This window comes from Camelus ferus, chromosome 2, assembly GCF_009834535.1.
Source record: "Camelus ferus isolate YT-003-E chromosome 2, BCGSAC_Cfer_1.0, whole genome shotgun sequence".
NCBI lineage: Eukaryota > Metazoa > Chordata > Mammalia > Artiodactyla > Camelidae > Camelus > Camelus ferus.
Genome location: NC_045697.1, coordinates 98955995 through 98974543, shown reverse-complemented (window position 1 = coordinate 98974543; position 18549 = coordinate 98955995). Strand labels below are relative to the sequence as shown.

At 39.3% G+C, this 18549-nt stretch overlaps 1 non-coding gene across 1 annotated transcript; it reads left to right on the top strand.

The window, feature by feature from the left end:
• The first annotated feature begins 12985 nt into the window (after positions 1–12985).
• Positions 12986–13789, top strand: LOC102522445. The gene has a single exon (XR_004313892.1). It is a non-coding gene; the product is annotated as a histone H3.3A (transcript).
• The last annotated feature ends 4760 nt before the right edge of the window (positions 13790–18549 follow it).

Here is an 18549-nt window from a genome sequence, read left to right as displayed (position 1 = left end):
GGGAAAACATGGGCCAGAGTCTTACTGTGTGGTTTCCAGGGGAAAGAACAGGCAAGGCAGGTTTAGGATTGGCTAGTTTGACAATTTCAAGAGGCTCTGGGGTGTAGGGGCTGCCTCTGTTGTCTGGCCCCTGACCCTCGGGTGACAGAGGCCTGGAGCATCAGGCCGCTAAAAGAAGCTGGTTGGGGAGGGCTCTGGATGGGTTGCTTTGCATATGAAAGGCCCGAGTTGTTTCTTTCTGTAGGAATTGAGGACCCAGGGCCACTGCGGCCCCAGATACCGAAGTAGCAGAAGAGAAAGACATGTTAATTCATTGGAAGTAAGGAGTCAAGGATGACTCTGATTTTTGGTCTAAACAACTAGGAGAATAGAATAATCACTCGTGAAACAAACTCTGTCGCTGCTGCCGATAGTGACGGTCTCACCCTGAATCACCTGCACTCTCCCCGTTTCACTTCTGTTTCCAAACCAACCCATTAATTTCTGCGTGTTCCAGCTCCCTCTTGTGGTGAAGATTTACTCTCATACCATTTCTGATATGAAGCTATAGAACAAAAAGAACTTTAGCAAAAGGATGGTTTAATATATTTTTAAAACAAACATGAGAACTGGGCTCATGTTTACTCCTATCGTCAGGTTGAACTTTGGGTAAGAAAATAAAGACAGAATTTCCAGGACTTTTTTATTTTTCAAATAAGCCCAAATTTCAAAAGGGCTAATAGTGATTTTGGAGCCTGCAATAAACTAAGTTGAACAAAGCTTGTTTTTCTCTTAAAAACAAACAAAAAGAGCATTTTTAAAGGCCATGTAGCTCTTTAAAAGCATCATTTTCTGTAAAATGTGGGTTATGAGTTCATTTGTCCTAAATCAATCTTAATCTTGTACTTCCCTTACTTTTTTTATTATTATTTTAAAATGAGTCATCCATAGTGTGATGAAAGGGTCACGGGTCACCAGGGAAATCATCTTCTAGTTAACCACGTACACAAACTATACAGGGGTAAATGGAAGTGCGTAGATATCTTTGTTGACAGCCAGCTTCCTGAGTTTCTTCTAGAAGATTCTAGAATCTGGCTCCTAGCTGGGGCAGAGGAATATAGTTTCTCCGAAACAAGGAAATCTTAAGTAACTAGAAGTAAAAGAATCATATTCAAGCTTGCCATATGAGGAGATATACACTGCGGGGAGTATGAGTGTTCATCCTGTAACTACTGAAATTGGTCCCTAAAAGGAAAATAATTTATCCCAACAGAACTGAGATATTAGAGAAATTTCTCAAAATTTTGTTATATAATAGAGCCACTCAAAATTTAGCACTCTATTACCATGTGATCCAGCAATCCCACCCAGGCATATATCCAGAGGAAACTCTAATTAGAAAAGACACATGCACCCCAATGTTCACAGCAGCACCATTTACAATAGCCAAGACATGGAAGTAACCTAAGTGTCCATCGACAGATGACTGGATAAAGAAGATGTGGTGTGTGTGTGTGTTTATATATATATATATATATATAATCACTTTGCTATACACCAGAAACTACCACAAGGTTACAAATCAACTACACTTCAATTTAAGGGAAAAAAAGGAAGCAAATATAGCACTCTGCCTGTGTGTTTGTGTGCTTATGTATGTGTGTGTGTCTGTGTGTATAGGAGTACCACTTACCTAGGTAAGACTTACAGCACCCATAGCTATGTGGGACACAGCCAGAAACCTGAAAGCAAGTGACTTCTGAGCAGCCAACAGCTATTTCAAAGTTCATGCACTTTGCTCTGCAGAATTACCTTGATACAGACACTGTGGAACACCAGATTCCAGCCTCAGAGCCTCTGACCTGAGAGCCAGCGAGAGAGGGAAGGAGGAAGTAGCAGAAAAATGAAACTGGTTTTCTAAAAATCTCTCTTCCAGTTTTTAAGCACTATGGCTTAAAGTCTAGGCGTTTGACACAACCACACAAAATCTATGGGACACAGCAAAGGCAGTGCTAAGAGGGAAGTTTATAGCGATACAGTCCTTCCTCAAAAAAGAAGAACAATCTCAAATAAACAATCTAACCCACTAGCTAAAAGAATTAGAAAAAGAAGAGCAAAAACACCCAAAAGTCAGCAGAAGGAAGGAAATAATAAAGATCAGGGAGGGAATAAATAAAATAGAGATTAAAAAAAAAAACAATAGAAAAATCAATCAAACCAAAAGCTGGATTTTTGAAAGAGTAAATAAAATCGACAAACCTCTGGCCAAACTCACAAAGAAGAAAAAAGAGAGAGCACAAATAAGTAAAATAAGAAAGGAAAACGGAGAAATTACAACCAATAACATAGAAATACAGAATATTATACGAGAATATTATGAAAAACTACACGGAACCAAAATGGATAACCTAGAGGAGATGGACAAGTTTCTGGAAACATACAGTCCACCAAGACTGAATCAAGAAGAAACTGACCACTTGAACAAACCAATCACTAGAAATGAAATCGAAATAGCAATAAAAAACCTCCCCACAAATAAAAGTCCGGGACTGGATGGCTTCCCCAGGGAATTCTACCAACCATACAAAGAAGAACTCATGCCAGTCCTTCTCAAACTCTTCCAGAAGATTGAAAAAGAGGGAATACTCCCAAACTCATTCTATGAAGCCACCATCACCCTGATAACAAAACCAGGCAAAGATACCACCAAAAAAAGAGAATTACAGACCAGTATCACTGATGAACATAGATGCAAAAATCCTTACCAAAATATTAGCAAATAGAATCCAACAGCACATAAAAAAGATTATACATCATGATCAAGTGGGGTTCATCCCAGGGACACAAGGATGTTTCAACATATGCAAATCAATCAATGTAATACATCACATCAACAAGAGAAAGGACAAAAACCACGTGATCATCTCAGTAGATGCAGAAAAAGCTTTTGATAAAATTCAACACCCATTTATGATAAAAACTCTCACCAAAGTGGGTATAAAGGGAACGTATCTCAACATCATAAAAGCTATATATGGCAAACCTACAGCCAGCATAGTACTCAACAGTGAAAAACTCAAAAGCTTCCCACTAAAATCTGGGACAAAACAAGGCTGCCCACTATCACCACTCCTATTCAACATAGTTTTGGAAGTCCTAGTCACAGCAATCAGGCAAGAGAGAGAAATAAAAGGAATCCAAACTGGAAAAGAAGAGGTAAAAGTGTCACTATATGCCAATGACATGTTACTATATATAGAAAACCCTGAAAGGTCCACACAAAAACTACTAGAGCTGATTGAAGAATTCAGCAAGGTAGCAGGTTACAAGATTAACATTCAAAAATCAGTTGCATTTCTTTACACTAACAATGAATCAACAGAAAAAGAAAGTAAAGAAACAATCCCCCTTAAAACTAGCACCCAAAGTAATAAAATATCTAGAAATAAATCTAACCAAGGAGGTGAAAGAATTATACACAGAAAACTATAAACTATTGATGAAGGAAATTAAAGAAGACTTTAAAAAATGGAAAGATATCCCATGCTCCTGGATTGGAAGAATCAATAGTGTTAAAATGGTCACACTGCCCAAGGCACTCTACAGATTTAATGCAATCCCTATCAAATTACCCAGGACATACTTCACAGAACTAGAACAAATCATAATAAAATTTATATGGAACCACAAAAGACCTAGAATTGCCAAAGCATTACTGAAGAAAAAGAAAGAGGCTGGAGAAATAACTCTCCCAGACTTCAGACAATACTACAGAGCTACAGTCATCAAGACAGCATGGTACTGGTACAAAAACAGACATATAGACCAATGGAACAGAATAGAGAGCCCAGAAATGAACCCACAAACTTTTGGTCAACTAATCTTCGACAAAGGAGGCAAGAATATACAGTGGAATAAAGACAGTCTCTTCAGCAAATGGTGTTGCGAAAACTGGAGAGCAGCATGTAAATCAATGAAGCTAGAACACTCCCTTACACCATACACAAAAATAAACTCAAAATGGATCAAACACTTGAACATGAGACAAGGTACAATAAACCTTCTAGAAGAAAATATAGGCAAAACATTATCTGACATACATCTCAAAAATGTTCTCCTAGGGCAGTCTACCCAACCAATAGAAATAAAAGCAAGAATAAATAAATGGGACCTAATTAAACTTACAAGCTTCTGCGCAGCAAAGGAAACCATAAGTAAAACAAAAAGACAACCTACGGAATGGGAGAAAATTTTTGCAAATGAAACTGACAAAGGCTTGATCTCCAGAATATATAAGCAGCTCATATGACTTATTAAGAAAGAAACAAACAACCCAATCCAAAAATGGGCAGAAGACCTAAACAAGAAATTCTCCAAGGAAGAAATACAAAAGATCAATACGCACATGAAAAAATGCACAGTATCACTAATTATCAGAGAAATGCAAATCAAAACTACCATGAGGTATCACCTCACACCAGTCAGAATGGCCATCATTCAAAAGTCCACAAATGACAAATGCTGGAGAGGCTGTGGAGAAAAGGGAACCCTCCTACACTGCTAGTGGGAATGCAGTTTGGTGCAGCCACTGTGGAAAATAGTATGGAGATTCCTCAAAAGACTAGGAATAGACTTACCATGTGACCCAGGAATCCCGCTCCTGGGCATATATCTAGAAGGAACCCTACTTCAAAATGACACCTGCACCCCAATGTTCATAGCAGCACTATTTACAATAGCCAAGACACGGAAACAGCCTAAATGTCCATCAACAGATGACTGGATAAAGAAGAGGTGGTATATTTATACAATGGAATACTATTCAGCCATAAAAACAACAACATAATGCCATTTGCAGCAACATGGATGTTCCTGGAGAATGTCATTCTAAGTGAAGTAAGCCAGAAAGAGAAAGAAAAATACCATATGAGATCGCTCATATGTGGAATCTAAAAAAACAAAAAACGAACAAATAGAAACAGAAACACTCATAGACATAGAATACAAACTTGTGGTTGCCAAGGGGGAGGGGGGTGGGAAGGGACAGACTGGGATTTCAAAATGTAGAATAGATAAACAAGATTGTACTGTGTAGCACAGGGAAATATATACAGGATCTTGTGGTGGCTCACAGCGAAAGGGAATGTGACAATGAATGTCTGCATGTCCATGTATAACTGAAAAATTATGCTCTACACTGGAATTTGACACAGCATTGTAAAATTACTATAACTCAATTTTTAAAAAGTTAAAATAATAATAATAAAAGAAAAAAATTTAAAAAATATAAAGTCTAGGTGTTTTAGCAATTTCTGATGACGTTCTCAGCTGGTGCGTCTCTGACCTCAGTGGGCAGAATCACTGGGAAATTTGTTACCCATGCAGATCCCTGGACCCTGCTGCCAGAGACTCTGCATGTGGATCAAGTGCCCTGGGCAGAACATAGAAACCTGACATTTCTGATTTGCAGTGCAGTCCAGTAAGTGATGCTCAGGGTGATATTCCTGAGTAATGAAGAAAAGATAAAACTAAGTGTAATGTAGTCTGCCTAATGATAATGGTAATTGTTGTCAGAACCAGAGACTATCCCCCAAGAACTCAAAAATCACTCTCTGGGAGCTGTTTTAAGATCAGAGAAGAGATACCTAAAGTCATCAGAAAGAAAAAAATGGCGCTCAAACCAGCAGGACTTGATTCAATTAAAAAAAAATCTTTAAAAACAATCAGGATGTTTCGAATTTTCTTCAAATTCCAATACAGGAGGTGGGGGAAGTGGATGAGGATGTAGATAAAACCAGACTGACTGATCACGTGTGGAAAATGATTGCAACTAGGCGAGGGGTACATGGGGGTTCGTTATCTTCTATTGTATATTTTTCTCTTTCAGAATCTCTAAAATAAAAAATTTAAGAAAAAAATTTTAAAGAGAATGTTATTTACTATAAACATACTGTCAAGGAGGAAGAAAATTTCTTCTATCCTTCTAGGTTCTTCTGGCTGGTCTAAGAATTACATTGACATGAGACAGAGTAACAGGAAAGAATCAGTCAAACAAATTTAATAATGTGTATGCGTGGGAGAGACTGAGTAACTCACCAAAATGGCTAAAATACCATCCTCAGTTGAAGACAAAAGAGGAGGTTGAGGGTGGGGAGAGTCAGTTATGAGAGTTTACCATGAAAAACACATTAAAAAGGATAAGGTTCTCACACAGATTTAAGTCATTGTCTTCTCCACTCATGAGAGTTTCTAGAGTTGGTCATTTTCCTCTTCCTGGTCCCGCCAGGGAGACACCCTTACAAATGGAAGTTTCTCTTATATATGCAAGTGTTTCTTACAGAAGGGTAACTCCTACTTGGTTGTCAGAGTTTTTCCCATGTCTGCTTTCTTAGAAAACAACCAACTTAATGACTAAGAGACATATTTGGGGGTTACAAATTTCTCTTCCCCCATAATACCAAAAAAAAAAAAAAAAAAAAAAACCCACAAGCGTTACAGAGGCAAACACATTGCCTGTCCTAATTCTGTCCAAGTAACTGCCTTCCTTGAATTTCCTGGGCACACTGGCAAACTAATCCCGACTGTGAAATGGATCTATCAGACAGCATTAAGCCTTCCGCGTGAGGAAGTGAAAACTCCCCTTGTTCTTATTCCTTGCTCACCAAACCATCATCCTCTGATTGTTGATCTGCCTTCAGGGAGAAATTCTTCTGATACTGCTAGCACGGCCCTTCAAAGTATGTGACAGTCATAGTCTCCATTATCTGTCACTAAACTGGGATTCTGGTTTTGATTCTGGCCTGGTAAGTGTGGTTAATGAATCTGTCCTGAAAGGTGGAGCTATGTATTATGTGCTGATAAAATATCCAGTATATGAGCCAGGAAAGACCAAGAAAGCCCTAAGCCAAGGCAAGCTTCTCAAGACAATGAATGTCTCCTGGTGTAACCCCTGGGAAGAAGCCAACCAAGTGAATAAACATCCCTCCCAGCTTGTGGTTGCTTTCCTTGATTAATTGAATGTTTACTATACACAGCAAGCATTGTACTAGGTACTTTCCATACTAGGTACTTTCTGTCAGTTATTTCACTTAATTTTCACAGTAGAAAACACTGTGGTATGTAATTACACACACCTATGTACGTGATATACCTACACTGAATACTCACTGCATATAACCTAGAACATGATATTCTCACTACACCACTGCATGAATATATACACATGTAATGATTATTAAGCATTGTTATTCTATTTATTTTTTAATTAACTTTGTGGGGGAGGTAATTAGGTTTATTCATCTATTTATTTAATGGAGGTACTGGGGCTTGAACCAGGACCTCGTGCATGCTAGGCATGCAGTCTACCACCGAGCTGTACCCACCCCTCAGCATTGTTATTCTAAGTGGAATTTCATTGAAACACTCTGTTTCACTACAAGCAATTGTAAAGTGTTTACCATCTAGGATAATATTACTAGCAAACCCACCTAACCAGGCACTTGTAAACCCATACTGTCACAATCCACTGAAGGGGAATGAGCAGCGTGGATGCCGTTGTTAACCTCGCTGTGATGTAAATTGCAGAATCAGGATACTTGAAATCCATATGTGTAAGGCCTGGCCTGTCTGATACCCCGTGTCAACTCATGTACTAAATATTAGCAATGTTGAACTTCTATGCCTGTGTCATCTATATACATGCAAACACAAAATTCTCAATGTCCTTCCCACACTGCTGTGGATTGTCTTCCAGACCCCTTGTGGTACATCTCTTTCCACCTTATGTTCTGTTTGGTGGAACAAAATTTTCTAGGATAATGGAAGACACTATTTATTTTTTTTCTTCTGATTTTTGGAAGACCATCCCAAAGTCTGGTCTGAGAACCTGATCTCCCTGCAGTGCCCATTCGGCTGTGATCACTGCTCAGGTACACCAGACGTGGAACGCAGAGTTGGAAGCATTGTTCACCAATAGACACACCAAGACACGTGTGACTGGGTCCAGCCTTTTGCAGACCCCAGAATAATGAAAGGTAATGAGAAGAGCACATTCAGTTTGAGGTAAAAAAATTGGGACTCAAGCCGTCTGAGCTTTGTACTCTTTAATGCTGTTTCCCTTTTATAAATGAGTCCAATAAAAATTGCCCTGGCTATTTCACAGGCTTGTTTTAGGAATAATGCAGATGACCCCGGTGACAGACGCTGGACTGGCTATCCAAAAGCCATTCACAAGCCATTTTCCCCCTTGCCTTCCTGTCCCTAAAATAGTCACATTTCAAGAATTCCTTTGCACCCCAACATTCATAGCAGCACCTTTTACATAGCCAAGATATGGAAGCAACCTAAGTGTCCATCAGCAGATGAACAGATAAAGATATAGTGTGTATGCACAATGGAATACTACTCAGCCATAAAGAAGGATGAAGTTTTGCCATTTGCAACAACATGGATGGACTTGGAGGGTATTATACTCAGTGAAATAAGTCAGATAGAGAAAAACAAATACTGTATGATCTCACTTACATGTGGAATCAAAAAAACAAAATAAACAAATATAACAATACAGAAATAGACTCACAGATATAAAAAACAAACTCGTGGTTACCAGTGGGAAGAAAAAGAGGGGTAGGGCAAGACAGGGGTAGGGGATTAAGAGGCACAAACTACTAGGTATAAAATAAATGAGCTAAAGAATATACTTACTGTACAGCACAGGGAATAGAGCTGATAGTTCATAATAACTTTAAATGGAGTGTAGCCTTTCAAAAGTGTGAATTATTATGTCGTATACTTGAAATATATAATATTGTACATCAACTATACAATAAAAACAAAACAATAAAACAAACACAGAGAAAACAAAAATTAAAATGCTCTATTGTGGCAATTCCAAAAAAAAGAAGATGAATCCCTTGCAGCTAGGGCTGGCCACCAGATCCAATTCTGGCCAATGAGATTTCAGGGAGAGGAGTGGGCAGTCACTGAGTGGAGCTTCTGGGAAAATGATGTAAAAGAGACTCCAGCAGGCATGCATGCTGCCTTCATCCCTTATTCTCCAATCTCCTTTTCACACAGCCACCAGGGTGGGCTTTTAAAATAGTGAAGCAGATCATGCCATTGCCCGGTTGAATCTCTTTCCACTGCAGTCAGAATAACATCCGGACTACGTACAGTGGTCTGGCTCCCTCTCCCTCCCCAGTATCATTCAGTCCACCCTCCCCCACTCCCTGTCCTCCAGCCAGACCTTCTGTTCCTCACACTTGCCAAAGGTTCTCCTGGCTCCAGGCCCTCACACCTGCTGATTCCTCTGCCGAGTGCTGCTCCAGCTCTTTGCACGGCTTGTGTGCCCTGTCAGCTCTCAACTCCTGGGTCTGCATTAGAGATGCCTTCCTTAACCATCCACCCTGTATCCTCTATCTCATCACCCAGTGTGCTTCACTGTTACCTTTTATCCCAATCCAGTAATTCTGTGTATTTGTTTATCTGTTAGTTGTCTGTCTTCCATCACTAGAATACAGGCATCCCTGGGTACAGCCTTGTTCTGTCTTGTTTATTGCTATATCCTTAGCCCCTTGCATGGCACCTGAAACGTAGGAGACACTCATTCAATATTTGCAGAGTAAGCGAACAGGTTTTCCCTATGAATCTCCATCTTCTATTCATTACTTCTTCATTAAAGGAAAGGAGAAGCTGAACAAGAGTTCACAGTGGGAATAACAAGTGTCTTAACATAGGATATGTATGATGGTTGGATGACTTCCAGGAAGGGATAATCAAGGAAGACAACTTACTAGCAAACAAAACAAAACAAAACAAAACAAAACAAAACAAAAGTTAAGGGAGCGATTGTAATTGGCTGAGAGTGGAATATAGTGGAAAATACTGTGTCACCCTCATCGTCCGATAGCTATTTGGTTTTTTTGGTTGCTGTTTTCTTTTGCTTTTTAACTTTTTTTAAAAACTGAAGTATATGTGATTTACAATGTTGCCTAATTGCTATTTGGATTGCCACAGCGGCAGACACCTTAGGGAGTCTTGGGAGGAGACGTCTGGAAGTGAAGGTGACCCAGCCAGTCAAGGTGGAATGCCTGCTTCTGACAGACTCAGCATCACGCGCCAGGGGTGAGGTGGCTCTCACTGTCCACTTAAATTCCCATTTCTCTTTACTTCCCCTCCTTACGCGCCTCCTCTGTTTAAAACAACTGCATGTGTGTATATGTATATATATATATATATCAACACACACATAGACTTTATCATTTTGCAGGAGTTTTTGAAAGTAGTGGCTGATATGCTGAGTAATTTTCAAATGGCATACACTTAAGAGGATGATTGTGTAGGAAACAAATGACAGTCAAATAAAAGATACTGACCACAAAGATATGGAAATTATTACCCATAATCAAGGCTACTATGAGCAGAAGACATGGCATTAGTTCCTCCTTTCTACCATATAGTTATTGTTTTGTAGAACCCTTTCAAAGCAAGATGCTGAATACTTGCATCTGGAGCTCCTAAGATTCTCCCACTTAACTTCAATATAATTATCACAACTAAGATAATTAATAGTCATTCCCTAATACCACCTAGCACAAAGTCTTTATTTAAATTTCCAAGCCCTCTTTTGAAAGTCTCACTCCACATCATATGAAATATATTAAAATGCACCCACAGTAGTTTTTACTGAAATAAAAAATTTTAATGATTTAGCTACAAGTAAGCCATTTAATTTGTAATCAATTTCTCAGCAAGCATGGTACATAGGCCTTTTGAAGGGAAATAATCTAAACTCCTAATTGTTTTTAAAAATAATTACAATTTTTGGAAATATTAACATTCTATCAATAATGTCAGTAAAATTGTTAGTTTGAGTCTGAGAGTATCTGATCTCAATTCAGTTCATAAGGCCGAAAAAGATTCTGGCTGTAGGAAACGTGGGGGTGAAGGCATCCAGAAGACGAAATACAATAGCTCACAGAGAAGTTTGTATTAGAAATGACTTTGTCAATGGCAAAAAGAAGCCCTACATACACTTCTAAGGGGATTTCATTAGTATAAATCAATTTAATAAAAAATGTGTTAAGGTACAAAAGGGGGCAGGTATTATTATAGACACATTATTGACCCCATTTTGCAGATGGGGAAACTGAGGCTAAGGGAGATGTAAGATGGTCTTGCCAAGGTTCAGCTGGCAAAACAAGACCTTGCTTGCCATCACAATACAAGAGAAAAAGAACTTCAGTATTTTAAGTTCATTATGTTTTTAAAATTAAGAAATGCTGGGTTTTTTTTTTTTTTAAGCTTAGCAAAGGAGTTAAAAGCAGAGTGACTTCATTTTCACTTTCATGTAACAAAACTCCCAGAAGACACACTTCCTCACCAGAGTCTTAATGCAGTATTGCTCTAGCATCCTGCCGGGCATGAATTGCTCATTTCAGCAAGCATGACTCAACCATCACATTGGGAATGTTTTTCCTCTTGAAAGCCCTTGGAGCCAAATTGTTAAAGAATCAAGAGGAATCACTTAAGGATATGAGTGATTTTCACATGGTGAACATTTTGGGAAAGAGGGTGACTGTGGAGGAAACAAATGACATTCAAAGACTAGATACTGATTGTGAAGATGTGGAGATTATTATACATAATCAAGGCTGCTATCGGCAGAATTAATGAAAGTAGTTCCTCCTCATTCCCACTGTAATATTCCAGGGAGGGATGAATCCAGGGGAGGATGCTTAGCATGAACCCTCAAGCAGTGGGTACTGCCTCTGTCTCTTCCCACAGCGGTGAAGAAGCATGTACCCACAAAGCCACGAAGGACACGCGTGCCACTGGCTTAGGTGGTTCCACAGATGCTGACCAAGTGTGTATGTAGGTCAGTGCTCTTCAGACGCTTCAGACCAGACACCCTTACCAGAAAAAGTGTGCGATCAGCACTTCCAATGCATGTTCATCTAAACCTGTGGTCACAATCTGGGGGGAGGGTATAGCTCAGTGGTAGAGCTCATGCTTAGCACGCAAGGTTCTGGGTTCAACCCCGGGTACCGCCATTAAAATAAATAAATAAATAAACCTATGGTCACGATCCGTACTGATAACATTAAGTAGATTAAGAAACACATACAAAATAGAAATTTCAGGGATGAGATGAAATATAGTTTTAAATAATCATTTTTTTTTCTTTTTACATAGTCTTGAAAAGCCTTTTTATTCTCCCACACACCCAGGCCTATTTTGCCAGTATTTTTCAGGGAAAGTAGTGAGATTAAATATGCTTCATTATTTTGAAAATCTTGGTTTAATGCTTCATGATAAAGCAAGGCAAAGGTCTATTTCTAAATCCAGTTTATATCGACACTTGACTTAATACCAAAGTTAAGGGAAAAAAAGAAAAAAAGACCTCACAAAGATCCTTACGTCCAAACAGAACAACATCCACCACCAGGCTTATTAAATCTGGAGGCTGAGTTTTCTGTTCCACCTATCAGCTATGCAAAGGCTTTTACTGGTATTCATCTGCTAGATGTCCATCTCCCCAACTTGTTCTTACAAACTAACTGGGTGCTATATATATGTGTGTGTGTGTGTGTGTGTGTGTGTGTGTGTGTGTGTGTGTGTGTGTGTGTGTGTGTGTGTATACATATATATATATATGTGTGTAACAAATGGATCCAAAATCTAGTGTAAGTCTTAGTTTGGGAAATTTCTAAACAGAATAGAAAATTATGACTTCTCAAATGCTCAACAGTATCTGCCATAACAAGGTACTTGCTAATACATCTCAGGGCACCACCACCGTCACCACCCTCGGCATTCTGTGGGGGCACCAGCAGGATCAGTATCCATCTTGGTTATTGTTTTGAGGGAATCCTTAGACACCTCTTTGCTTTTGATCATTAGCCTGTTTAGATGTAAATAAACACATAAATATATAAATAATTTTTAAATGCTCAGACATAAGTTTTATAGACTTTAGAAACAAAAGCACATCAGATGGGCCGCCGCGCCGCCGTAGCCCTCCAACGCCAGCGCCGCCTCTGGCTTGCCGAGCTCCAGCCGAAGGAAAAGAGGGGTAAGTAAGGAGGTCTCTATACCATGGCTCGTACAAAGCCGACCGCCCGCAAATCGACCGGTGGTAAAGCAACTGGCTACAAAAGCCGCTCGCAAGAGTGCGCCCTCTACTGGAGGGGTGAAGAAACCTCATCGTTACAGGCCTGGTACCGTGGCACTCCGTGAAATTAGACGTTATCAGAAGTCCACTGAACTTCTGATTCGCAAACTTTCCTTCCAGCGTCAGGTGCGGGAAATTGCTCAGGACTTCAAAACAGATCTGCACTTCCAGAGTGCAGCTATTGGTGCTTTGCAGGAGGCAAGGAAGGCCTATCTGGTTGGCCTTTTTGAAGACACCAACCTGTGTGCTATCCATGCCAAACGTGTAACAATTATGCCAAAAGACATCCAGCTAGCACGCCGCATACGTGGAGAACGTGCTTAAGAATCCACTATGATGGGAAACATTTCATTCTTTAAAAAAAAAAAAAAAAATCTCTCCTTCCTGTTATTGGTAGTTCCTAACGTTTGATATTTTATTCCATGGGGTCAAAAGGTACCTAAGTATATGATTACAAGTAGAAAAATAGGGGACGGAAATCAGGTATTGGCAGTTTTTCCTTTTTCATTTGTGTGTGAATTTTTAATATAAATGCAGGACATAAAGCATTAATGCAAGTCAAAATGTTTCAGTGAACAAGTTTCAGCAGTTCAACTTTATAACAATTATAAATAAACCTGTTAAATTTTTCTGGAAAAAGAAGAAGCACATCAGATGGAAACATTTTCAAACATCCAACAGGAAGAGATAAAGCATGTTTGTTTTTTCTAAAAGTAACTATTCCGGTAGCATATTCCTTAGGATGAAATACATTCCAGATCTTCGTCATTAGAGAAACGGTCAACAATTTGAATCATGTCTTTTTGTGAAAGAAGACTCAAAGTCTTTTAATTACTCTGCCAGGAGAGAACCAGTGAGTCATCTGAACAGCACAAAGCATGTTCATGGTCACTCTCTGTGATGCTTTTTTTTTAAAGGTCCACAAGTTTTCTGAAAGGCCCCCATACACAGCTGTGTCTCCAACCTCCGGAGGCTTGAGCGATTGCCTTTGGACATGAATGGAGCAGAACTTCCGAGCTAACTGAGAAAAGGCCCTGGGGCTTCAGCAGGGTTATCTCAGGGCGCTTGCTCTGTGCATCTTCAGCCACCCTAAGAGAAGGCTCGCTACCCTGAGGCCACCATGTGGAGATACCAGAGAGGAAGAGATGCTGGAGGAGGATCAGCTGTTTGGTGTCCCCTCCCTGCTGTTAGATGACAGCAGACCTGCCTCGCTGGACCACTCTCCCATTCCCGACCCACCACAACAGTGACAGATAACACGTGGCTGTGGCTTTACCTACTAGGTTTTGGAGAAATCTGTGCTGCAATAGATACTATCCATATATTAACTCATTCATTCTCACAATAACCCTACGAGTTATTGTCAGCCCCCTTTTAAAAATGAGAGGACACTGAGGCCTTGAGAGGCTTCACCATTAGAATATCTGGGATTCAGTCCCCAAGTAGTTGGACCTCAGAGTCTATGCGCAGTGTCCACAGCTTTTTGGAAAGAAGACAAATGCAAGGATCAAAGGCAACGAAAGTGACAGGTCCCCGGGAGAAACCAGATGTGGAAGGTGAAGGGAAGCCTCAAATAGAGCCCGGAGGTTTTGAGGAAATGTAGGGAAAAAAGAGTTCAGGGAGGAGGATTATGAGTTTGGATTTTGACATGTTTCATTTGGGTGTGCCACTGGTACCTCAAAAAGAAGATGGAACACAGGGATTCAGGGGCAAAGTCAAGGCCCTGGAAGTGGGTTTGGGAATCAAGTGCTGTCTGAAGATATCATAATGGGAAAGGCTGTTCAGCCAGAAGAGAAGAGGAAGCAGGACGAAGGCTTAAGGGGTGCTTCCGCATCTGGTTTATGATACACATGACCTTTTGTGATTAAGTTCCTATGTCTTCAGAATTTAAAAATGTGTGTTATTCAGCATCTGTGGATACAATGGGACAACAGACTCCATGAAGCAGACAACACTGACTAATCTTATATTTGCAGAACAACTTTATGAATTGCTGGCTTGAGAAACTGGATGTTCTCTGTCAATAAGCCAAAACTGCAGCAGACGCAACAGAGACTGGCAGAAATAAATGCCAGGAATACTGATAAACCACTTATAGACCTCAAGTGTCCCACAGAATGAATATATTCATTCCAGGTGAATATCTGGGTTTTAGGAGACCTGATATCTTTTTCACTTTAGTGGACCCTCTTTAAGAAAATGATTACATGACATCAAAAACAAAGGTAACGAAAGCAAAAATAAACAAGTGGGACTACATGAAATTAAAATGCTTCTGCACAGCAAAGGAAATCGTCAACAAAATTAAAAGGCAACCTACAGAATGGGAGAAATTTTGCAAACAACACATACAATAAGGGGTATTTAAATATTTGCCAATCACATATCTAATAAGGGGTTAATATCCAAAATATACAAGGAACTCATGTAACGCAATAGCAAAAATAAATAAATAACATAATTTAAACATAGGAAAAGGGCCTGAATAGACATTTTCCCAAAGACATACAAATGGCCAACATGTACATGAAAAGGTGCTCAGTATCACTAATCATCAGGGAAAAGCAAATCAAAACCACAATGAGATAATACCTCACACCTAACCTAGGATGGTTATCAAAAAGACAAGAGACAGCAAATCCTGGCAAGGCTGTGGAGAAAAAAGGATCCTTGTACACTGATGCTGGGAATGTAAACTGGTACAGCAACTATGGGAAACAGTATGGAGATACCCCAAGATATTAAACATAGAACTACCGTATGATCCAACAATCACACTTCTGGGTATACAAAGGAAACAAAACCATTATGTCAGGGAGGCACCTATACTCCCATGTCCACTGCAGCCTTTAGCCACAATTGCCAAGGTATGGAAACAACCTAAGTGTCCACTGGCGAATGAAAAAAGAAAATGCCACACAAATACACACACACACACACACACACACACACACACACACACACACACAGAGGAATATTATTGTCTTAAAAAGAAGAAAATCTTGCCATTTGTTACAACATGGATGAATCTGTAGAGTGTCATGCTAAGTGAAGTAAGCCAGAGAAAGATAAATGCTGTATGGTATATTCTTCTGTCAACATCCTAGTGAAAGTTCTTTCTTCTAGGCTATTACAGTAACCTGACTGGCCACCATGGCTCCATACCCACATATCCTTTCCCTTGCCACTGGAATTTCTCACATAAATCTGATGGTCTCACTCACTACCTTGCTTAAATGTTTTCATTGGTTACCCGCTGCCTAAATAGTAAAGCTCAAATGTTTCTGTGTGGCTATCCTCTTTTCCCCTTCCCTTCTTCAAAATTCCTTCTTCCCCAAACGTGGAATTCCCTATTTGATCTTTTCTTGGCTATTGGCCTTGGGCTGGGCACCTGACTCTATCCAGGCCATCCTAGAAATTTTGATCTGGGACTGATAATCAGTCAGTTTCTCTTTGGATGCCTGCAACAAGCAAAAATTCAGAAACAGTCAGTGGTCATGTTTTCTGCCAACTGAACCAGAAAAGTGGAAGTGAAGTAAGTTAGAAAGAGAAAGAAAAATACCACAAGATATCACTTGCATGTGGAATCTAAAACAACAACAACAAAAAAAAAAACAAACAAAGACAAACTTATTTATAAAACAGGAACAGACTCACAGACATACAAAACAAACTAATGGTTAACAGTGGAAAAGGGGGTGGGAAGGGATAAATTGGGAGTTCAAGATTTGCAGATACTAACTACTATATATAAAATAGATAAACAAGTTCATACTGTATAGTACAGGGAACTATATTCTTATAGTAACTTACAGTGAAAAAGAATATGAAAACAAATATATGTATGTTCAGGTATGACTGAAGCATTGTGCTGTACACCAGAAATTGACACAACATTGTAAACTGACTATACTTTAATTAAAAAAAAAATATATATATATATAGAGAGAGAGAGAGAGAGAGAAGTTCAGTTACAAAAGAGAGAAAATGAAGGTGTGCAGCAAAGCTGAGCCCAAAAGTAGGACACTGAGTGCTCAATCCCAGCTCTCCTTTGGGTCCAGCTGCATCCTTGTCCTAGAGTCTCACGTTGCACAAGTCAGATTCTTGGCAATAAATTCCCCTGTAGGTGCGTTTGAACTGAGTTTCTGACACTTGCACCCAAGTGCGTCCTAATTCCACTGCCTATGGCAACTTGGTGGTTCAACTACAACCCGCCTTGCGAGCTTCATTTCCCAGGTTCTGACCACCCCTTCATTTCACTGCACATTCACTCCTCTGCATCAGAGCCACAAGATCACACCATTCTCTGTGCTCACTGTCCTTTGTATTTGTCTCTTTAATTACATTTACCACATTATATTACAGAATTCCCATTTGTTAATATATTATTTTATAATGACAAATGCTTGATAAATCAGGTTATTTCAACAGACGAAGTGAATTAGTATTTGCCCCCAAAAGACTTGTCCAAATTACTGTCTTATTATCCAATTTAAAAAAGCAGTCTTTCCTTCAGACAATACTACAGAGCTACAGTAATCAAAACAGCATGGTATTGGCATAAAAACAGACATATGGATCAATGGAATGGAATAGAGAGCCCAGAAATAAACCCACACAACTATGGTCAATTAATCTTCGACAAAGGAAGCAAGAATATACAATGGAGAAAATTTAGTCTCTTCAGCAAATGGTGATGGGAAAACTGGATAGCAACATGTAAATCAGTGAAGTTAGAACATTCTCTCACACCATACACAAAAACAAACTCAAAATGGCTTAAAGACGTAAATATAAGACAAGATACCATAAATCTCCTAGAAGAAAACATAGGCAAAACATTCTCTGACATAAATCTTAGCAATGTTCTCCTAGGACAGTCTACCCAGGCAACAGAAATAAAAGCAAAAATTAACAAATGGGACCTAATTAAACTTATAAGCATTTGCACAGCAAAAGGAAATCATAAGCAAAACAAAAACACAATCTATGGAATGGGAGAAAATATTTGGAAATGATGTGACTGACAAAGGCTTAATTTCCAGAATCTATAAACAGCTCATAGAACTTAATAACAACAACAACAACAAAACCCAATCCAAAAATGGGCAGAAGACCTAAACAAGCAATTATCCAATGAAGACATACAAATGGCCAATAGGCACATGAAAAAATGTTCAAAATTGCTAATTATCAGAGAAAGGCAAACTAAAACTACAGTGAAGTTATCACCTCACATCAGTCAGAAGGGCCATCTTTCAATAGTCCACAAATGATAAATGCTGGAGAGGGTATGGAGAAAAGGGAACCCTCGTACACTGCTGGTGGGCATGTAGTTTGGTGCAGCCGTTATGGAAAGCAGTATAGAGACTCCTCAGAAAACCAAAAATAGACTTACC